Here is a 9,060-nt window from a genome sequence, read left to right as displayed (position 1 = left end):
ATAAGGCACTAATACCAAAAGGTGATAAAAGAAAAGTGTGAGTTATAGAAACCTACCGAGAGGATCATCTCTCAAAGGCGTAACACCTCCGGCGGACCTCTGCGGCCTCCCCAACTGGCAGCAATGGGGAGCACGCGAGGAGAAGGCCTCGCAGGCGCAAGAGAAGGGAAGTACTCGTAGAACCAGATCTATATGAATGGGCAAAAGTCAGTAAGGGTTATGCTTCTAAATCTAGAGTTAAATCTCAAAAAAAAAAAAGAAGAAAAGAGATGTACCTCTACGACCCTCCAGAAACTGGAAAGGGCTACCTCTCCAGACAAGGCCTTGTGACGACAAGAACGCCGCAAGCCCAGTAGAAAGTCCGCGTAGGCCATGCTGGCCCAGTCATATGTCCCAACCAAGTGAAGGTCGCGAACAGCGGACAAGTAGTAAAGAAGTACTCTACTACCTCGATCAGGGAAAACGTCCCTGACAGCAGAATCAGCAGAAAGATGCGCACCCGCTGTTCTCGGGTGGTGGCATCATCCTCAAAAGCTGCAGCCAGTGTGCAGCAACGAATGCATCGGGAACTCAGCTGTCCCGACAGAGCCTCAGCCTGGGCCCGAACAACGATCGGCCCCAACAACTCCTGAACCTCCGGCGAATAGACAGTGACACCGGCGTCGAAAGGAAGAGGAGTAGACTGGAACTCTAGCCCCGTGATGAGGCTGAAGTCAGCTGGAGTGACTGTCATCTCACCCCAGGGAAAGTGGAAGGTGTTGGTGGTGTCCCAAAAGAACTCCACCAAAGCTCGGACGACGAGGTTACCCCCATCGTATGAAAACATGGCCCGGGTGGCCTGCAGAAGAGGAGTCAGCCCACATGACTCCCAAAGACGACGAAGAGCCTCGTCACGGCTGATGAAGTTGTCGTACAGAGAAATGATGGTGGAGTTACCCGAGCCGTGGCTACGGGTCCTCCCACTCGCAAGACCTCGTCGGACTCGCTCCGAGAGATGGTGAACTAGCGCATGGAACAGGGTGCGCTCGTCCCAATCCGGCATGAGACCCAGCCTGGAAGTAGAAGGCACGTCCTCGCCCTCACTGGTGGGCTCGTCCTCTCGACGCGTGTCTCTCGACCGAGAACCAGAATCACGTCGTCTAGCCATGCTAAAGTATATAAAAGTAATCAAATTTAAGGCTCTACAGTATCTAAGGTTCGCCTAGGCCGCATGATACTATGTTCGCAAAACAGAGTACGTAGTACTAAAACAGAGCAAAAATTCAGCTAAGCATGAAAGAATTTTTCAAGAAAATAAACAATTTCTTGCAAACATATGATGAATATTGTGACAAATTGTACAAGCAAAAGCAGTAAAAATGCAAAGAACGACCCACATTGTTCTCCACGACCTCAAGAGGTCCAACAATGGTGAATCGTTCGTTTCTTCACCAAATTGAGTCAAACAAGTCTCCAAATACTCCCAAGATAATATACAGGCATAATTAAACAAATTCAAAGCATAAAATTCAACGAACAAAGCAAATTAAGCAAGAACATTTTCGAAATTTCGCGAGCAAGAACGGATAATTCATCAAAAACCGAGTAAAGTTTGAGCAAAACTTACATAGATCGGGAAAATAGATGAGAAAAGCTTCGATTTGCAACAAGTTTGAGCGAATTCGGCTGAGAAATGAGCAAGAACGAGTGAATTGAAGTTTTACGAAAATTTGAGAAGCAGAGCAGCGAAATGAGAAAGAAGAAGACGGGTTTAAAACCCCGATTCCGTCGCCAAACGACAGAATTGTCGCGAGGCGACAGACTCTGTCGCTAGGCGACAGATGCAAATGCTCGCGACAGGTGTCTCTGGCCAGCGCTGGAGCGGCGACAGGATGCTGGGCCCCACATTATGACTTTGTGGGCCTATTTTGGCAGTTCGGGTTCCTTGGTACGCCAGTTAGCCCCTTTAAGCAAAATTGACATGATTTAGTCAGCTTGATTGCAGTTGCATTAAGTGATCGACTTGATGAAAGATCGTCTCACTTAGCTTAAAACGCCTAAGTATTGGCTCATAACGAAGCACCGAAATAATGGTTCAATAGAAGCACCGAAATATTGGTTTACAAAGGCAAAAGCACCGAAGCATTGGCATAAACAAAAATAATAACGGTAATATATTAAGGGTCAATAAGTAGAATGATTCTTTGACAATATCCCAACATAGAGAGGAGTTGTCTAGTGGCGAAGTACGGCCGTGGTGAGGTAATGTCACAAAATTTGAAGATGGCGAAGTAAGGTCACCTTCGACGGTCCCTCAAGGTAAAGAAGAGATTGTCTATAGCGGCGATGCACTGCCGTGGCGACGTACTGCCACAGCCTGAAGATGACGACATACAGTTATTTTGGACGATGTTCCCGAAATACTGTGGAGGATTGTCACCAAGAGTATTGAAGATGACGACATATGGTTATTTTCAATGATGGCGTTCACGAGGTACTGTGGAGGTTGTCACAAACAATAGATGAAGCAACAACAAAATGGTTACGTTCAGAGACGTGTGCTCGACGGTGCAAGATACGCGTTTCTTAACTCTTTTATCTGTTTTAACTAATGATTAGTTTGCAGGTATCGGCGTTATAAGAATGATTTGGAATCGCAGAACGTTTTGAATCATTCTCCGTCCCTATCGATACTTTGACTTTCGTTTTCGAAACATAAGTTTCTCCAAACTCTGTCAAAGTGGGAGCTTCTGTAGACACCCATTTGTGTCTCCCCAAAACCAAACCCAGTGATGAATGCCTTTCACATCGAACCATAATCGAATGAGGTGAAAGTGGTTGAAAGTCAAGTGTTGCGGTTTAGATTTATTAAAATTCTCTTCTCTCTGTTTTTTGAAAATAACTCTATTTATTTGAAAGTAGCCAAACCAGTTTAGTTTGGTTCATAATTAAGGTCCAATAATGGTGTAGTTGGATGGGGCTCGAAAAAACCTTTCCAACAATATATTATAAGCCCAATTCCGATGAATATTGAGGAAGTTATGGCCAAAATACTAAACTGGGCCCGGTTAATTATTTACATACTGCCCAATGATCTAGAGAGGGCCCAATGTTAATTATTATTCCTAAAATTATTAGGATTAATTATAATTTTCTAGAAGTTTCTAGAAGGTTCTTTTTAATTCTAATATTATTAGATTTAATAATTATTTATTTTTAAAATAGACTTTTATTTGGAGTAAAATATTATTTTATTATTATTATTATCTTAAAAATACGTATTTTATCTTCTGTACGGATTCCGTAGATCAAGTTGATTAAAGATCGGATTCCGCGTGAAGAAAACGCGCTAATACAGGTTGTCGCCAAACGACAAGTCTGTCGCCACGTCGCCTCGCGACAGACCCTGTCGCGTCGCGACAGAGTCGATTCCTGGCGACAACGTGTAGTTTTATTCCTTATCAAATTCTGTATTTTTCCGGACTATTTTCATTATAAATAGGGTCCCGAACTTCTGTTTTCAGATCATCAACGATCATCATCAATTCTTACTCAATTCTCTCTATTCTCCCTCTAAGCAATATAGCTTGATTCTTTCTCTCTCTTTCTAAACCAGCTTTTTATTAAACACAATATTCCGCATTCACAAGACTTAGAGTCTCTTAGCCAAGTTCGAAGTTGCCTTCGCCCTAGACGTGAAAGGTTGATATTTTCTGAGGGTTTGGTCCAAAACTAGTCAAAACTTTATTTAATTTGATTTCAATTTAATTCTTTAATTATTCTTTATTGATTTTCATTGAAGTTTACTAACTTGTGTATTTTGTTATTAGAAAGAGGTACGAGGCTTCAAAGTAAGTAGATTAGCTTACTCCCTATTTTATTCACAATGTAGATTGCATGCTTATTATTGTTTTATGCTTCCTAGTATCATGTTAGGATGTTATTTTATGCTTTCTAGTATCATGTTTAGGGTGCCTTTATTATTTCTAATAGCATGTTAGTACCATGTTAGGTTTAAAGCTTTGATCTTTATTGTTTAGTGACATGCTAGGAGTTGTTATTAATCTTGTTAGTATCATGCCTAGGATCTTGCTATTATGTTTAAGCTTTATTATGCCTTATCATGTTATTATCATCATTATTGTTATTGATTATTATTATTATGTTGCTTGATATATTTTATTGTTATTGCTTGATCACACCTTTTATGATTGTTAAAGGGAATTTGTACTTGAAATCACGCTTAACAAGATAATTATTAATTTGGTTTAGGCTAATGTGATTTTAACTCAAGTGATCGCCAATAATAGTTTTATTTGTGCATTAATCTCAACCAACATAGATAAACAGGGTAGGTTCAATATGATGTTTGTATGTTATTCGAAAAGCGCACATGAATACGAGCAGAACAAAGTAGAGGCCTATTTTATAGGGCGGGTCCTTTCTTTTGTAGATTGGATTCGTACCCTCATCCCCGAACCCTGTTTGGTTCAAGACCTTATGGAGTTGATGGTCCTTTTGGATTGTCTTTTGGGTTTACAAGTTCCTAAAACTTGTTGGCGACTCTTTTGCTCTCTTTTTCTTCCCTTTGGAACGCCACCGTACTTTAGTGTATGATCACAGTGGGGTTCAAGTTTGGGATCGTAATGCTTGAAATATTCCCTACAGTTATGAACGCCTTTTAACATATTAGTATAGATTAACTTGAATTTAAAAGAGGTAAGTATGGTCATTGGGGTATTATAAGATTAGAAGAAGAGATAGTGATGTTAGTATTTAATTAAAAAGTAATTAATAAGAAAGGGAAAGAAATACTTCCTCCACTCACTTTTACTTGCAACAATTTGACTTTCACGTTTGGCAATGCTTAATGTTAATCCTTCTTCGATGTTTGATTAACAAAAAAATATAAAACTTAAATATTGTGAAACAATAAATTAGGACTAATTTGATAAGATCTAATATAACTATATTTTGTCCAACATAGAAATTATTTGGGTTGCAACTTGAATAATTTGAGTGCAATAGGCCAGGTGTTATTTTTCAAGAGTTGCATATGCATTCTTGGATTGAGGGAGATGTGTTACTAGGGTTATAAAAGTCAAACTAAGCAAAATAAAAGTTAATATAGGGAAGAAGGAGAAAATTATGGTGTGATGGTAAGGAAAATTATGTAGTCATGGTGTGGTATGAGGTGAAAAAAGAGGAAATATTACTCGCATTTTGGAGGTAATACTTACACTAGGAGGAGGGTGGGTAGCTATTACCTTCATTATGAGAGTTCCACTCTCTCTTTTCCTTATGGTACAACTAGCTTATTTCATTTGCAAACACTTTGTCTCTTGCAACATCACCTCTAATTACTCGCGTTTTTTTTTCAAGTTTGACTTTTATTACCCCTTAATTTATTACCCTAGTCTAAGCACGGTATTAAAAGTAAGTAATACTATGTAAAAAAAAAAACTAATAATGGGTTTGAGTGGGTTTATAAGAGGAGAAAATTATTTTTTTTAGGTTATGTGTTTGATATGCGCCGAACGTAGACAACAATATATAAAACATAAATTTGAGAAATAAAGTAGAAAATAGATGAGATGAACACACAGATATACGTGGTTCGGTCAACAAGACCTACGTCCACATGGTAAGGATAGTATTTTCTTATTAGTTTTCATGGAGGATAAATAAGAGAGATAACAAAAGAGAAGATACAACGCTCTCCATCTCACAAAATCTCTCAAAAGTGGAGTTATATAACGGCTTGAATTGGCTAGGCTAAATAATCAATATTTAGCACTTCTAATTTTTCACCCAACGACTCCTTATATAACATACGGAAACCCTAAATTATTCCCTAATTTAAGTATACTCAAATAGTTGTCAAAGAAAAGATATAATTTTAGGAAATATACCATAAATTGTCCTAAAAGAACCGAACTACCCTCAAGCCTGCCACAAGTCTACATAAGGCCAAGCTATAGCTCACTCGCCTAGAGCTAAATATAGCTCGCCCGCTCGTCGCAATTTTCTAGCTTTGTCAGGTTTTCGTAAAACAACCATAATTTTCTCGTTTATTATTGGAATTAGGTATATGACCTATTGTAGGGAATATTTCAAGCATTATGATCCAAAACTTGAACCCCACTGTGATCATACACTAAAGTATGATGGCGTCCAAAGGGAAGGAAAAGAGAGCAAAAGAGTCGCCAACAAGTTTTAGGAACTTGTGAACCCAAAAACGATTCAAGGGACCGTCAACTCCATAAGGTCTTGAACCAAATAGGGTTCGGGGATGAGGGTACAAATCCAATCAACAAAAGAAAGGACCCGCCCTATAAAATAGGCCTCTACTTTGTTCTACTCGTATTCATGTGCGCTTTCTAACTAACATGCAAACAATAGGTTTAGCCCTAAACCTGTTTATCTATGTTGGTTGAATATTAATGCACAAATAAATCTATTATTGGCGATCACTTGAGTTAAAATCACATTAGCCTAAACCAAATTATTAATTATCTTATTAAGCGTGATTTCAAATACAAATTCCCTTTAACATGCATAAAAGGCGTGATCAAGCAATAACAATAAAATAATATCAAGCAACATAAGCATAATGATAAGCATGATAATAATAATCATAATCATAATCATGTTAATAATAAAACTTAATAATAATAGCAAGATCCTAGGCATAATACTAACAAGATTAATAACAAATCCTAGCATGTCACTAAGCATTAAAGATCAAAGCTTTAAACGTAACATGGTACTAACATGATATTATAATATTAGAAAAGAGTAAAGGCATCTTAAACATGATACTAGAAAGCATTAAATAACATCCTAACATGATACTAGGAATTAAAACATTAATAAACATGCTTTCTACATTGTGAAAGAAATAGAGAGTAAGCTAAATCTACTTACTTTGAAGCCTCGTACCTCTTTCTAATAACAAAATACACAAGTTAGTAAACTTCAATGAAAATAATAAAGAATAATTAAAGAATTAAATAAGAATCAAATTAAATAAAGTTTTGACTAGATTTGGACCAAACCCTCAGAAAATATTAAACCTTACACGTCTGGGACGAAGGCATCTTCGAACTTGGCTAGATGATTCTAAATCTTGTGTATGCGGAATTGTGTTTGATAAAAGGCTAGTTTAGAAAGAGAGAATTAAGTAATTCTTAATGAGAGTTGATGAATGAAAACGGAGTTTTGGGACCCTATTTATAAGGAAAATAATCCGGAAAAGTATGGAATTTGATAAGGAATAAAACTACACGCTGTCGCCAGAAATTCACTCTGTCGCGAGGCGACAGTCTGACTTAGACGCGCTTTTCCACGCGGAATCCGATCTTTAATCAACTTGATCTACGAAATCCGTACAGAAGATAAAAACGTTTTTTTCAAAGATAATAATAATAATAATAATAATGATAATAAAATAATAATATTTTATTCCAAATAAAAGTCCATCTTAAAAATAAATAATTATTAAATCTAATAATATTAGAATTAAAAGGAACCTTCTAGAAACTTCTAGAAAGTTATAATTAATCCTAATAATTTTAGGAATAATAATTAACATTGGGCCCTCCTCTAGATCATTGGGCCGTATGTAAATAATTAACCGGGCCTAGTTTAGTATTTTGGCCTTAACTTCCTCAATATTCATCGGAATTGGGCTTATAATATATCGTTGGAAAGGTCTCTTCGAGCCCCATCCAATACACTATTATTGGAACTTAATTATGGACCAAACTAAACTGGTTTGGCTATTTTTAAATAAATAGAGTTATTTTCGAAAACAGAGAGAAGAGAATTTTAAATAAGACTAAACCGCAACACTTGACTTTTCCACACTTTCACCTCATTCGATTATGGTTCGACGTGAAAGGCATTCATCACTGGGTTTGGTTTTGGGGAGACACAAATGGGTGTCTACACCTATCGTTGGAAATCTCTTGAAACAAGCTATCACCTTAACTCGAATCATCTCAAGATCACTTTGAATTGAGATAAAATAAACATGATAAACATGATCTGTTTGTCAAAAGGTATATTGGACTATTTAATCATCAATAGTAGGGATAATTTTATCAATTTATATTTAGTCAGGAAATTTAAAGAAACAATGCTATAGCCTTGCCGCTAGGAAAACTTTGTCTTCTTCCTTGTTTATGCTATTCTGCATCTTCATCTCTTAGGTATTTATTGGTAAATTTCTCTCTCCTCGTTTAATTTCACTCTCCTCTGAAATTTCTCTCTCCTCTGTAATTTCTCTATCCTCCTCCTCCTCCTCCTTTACGACTTGAGCTACCATCACCATTGGAGCCAATTGGAGGTGGGCATTTACTTGAGGACTCGAACCATTAGATTGGTGCAATTGCTACTAGAGAACTTGAACCTTAGATTGAAGAAGTCGAACCTTAATAATCGACCATGAGAGCTAATTAAATTGGAGCACTCAACAATCGGAGCAAGACGCAAACCTTTCCACTTAGGGTTAACCATACCATTCTTTTACCCTTTTTAAATTAGGATTTTCGTTTAGTCCAGCGGCAGAGAAGAAAGTGGTGGTGAAAGTGGTGTTCATCACCTCTTATAATAGATGAGCAGTAAAAACAAGAAGAAAGTGGAGGAGGAAGAAGGTGGAGGATGAAGAAGATAGATGGAATAGGAAAAAAAAGGACAAAAAAAAAAGGTACACTGTTAAACTAGTTACCAGACAAAAGTGAGTCACACCTGGCATTTTTAGCAAATAAATACTTCCTTCGTTTCTTTTTACTTGCAACACACTTGTTAGACATTCAGTTTTAGGAGATGATTAATTAAGGTAAATTAAACGAGCGATTTTATCAAAATAATTTTAACACAAGGATTAGAGCAAGTTGGGTTAGGTATTATGTGTAAAAATAATTTTGATTAATTTTTCTGTTAAAATGATATAATCTCGACTTCATAGCGCATGCCATAAGACTGTGTTGCAAGTAAAATAGGAATGTAGAAAGTATTTTTTATCAGCAGGTTTTGTGTGTGGCTGGCCACACGGTGTGGCCAGCTAACACACAAGTA

Source organism: Chenopodium album, chromosome 25 (genome assembly GCF_948465745.1).
Source record: "Chenopodium album chromosome 25, dcCheAlbu1.1, whole genome shotgun sequence".
In the NCBI taxonomy this organism is placed as follows: Eukaryota; Viridiplantae; Streptophyta; class Magnoliopsida; order Caryophyllales; family Amaranthaceae; genus Chenopodium; species Chenopodium album.
Note: the sequence above shows the minus strand (reverse complement) of the source record.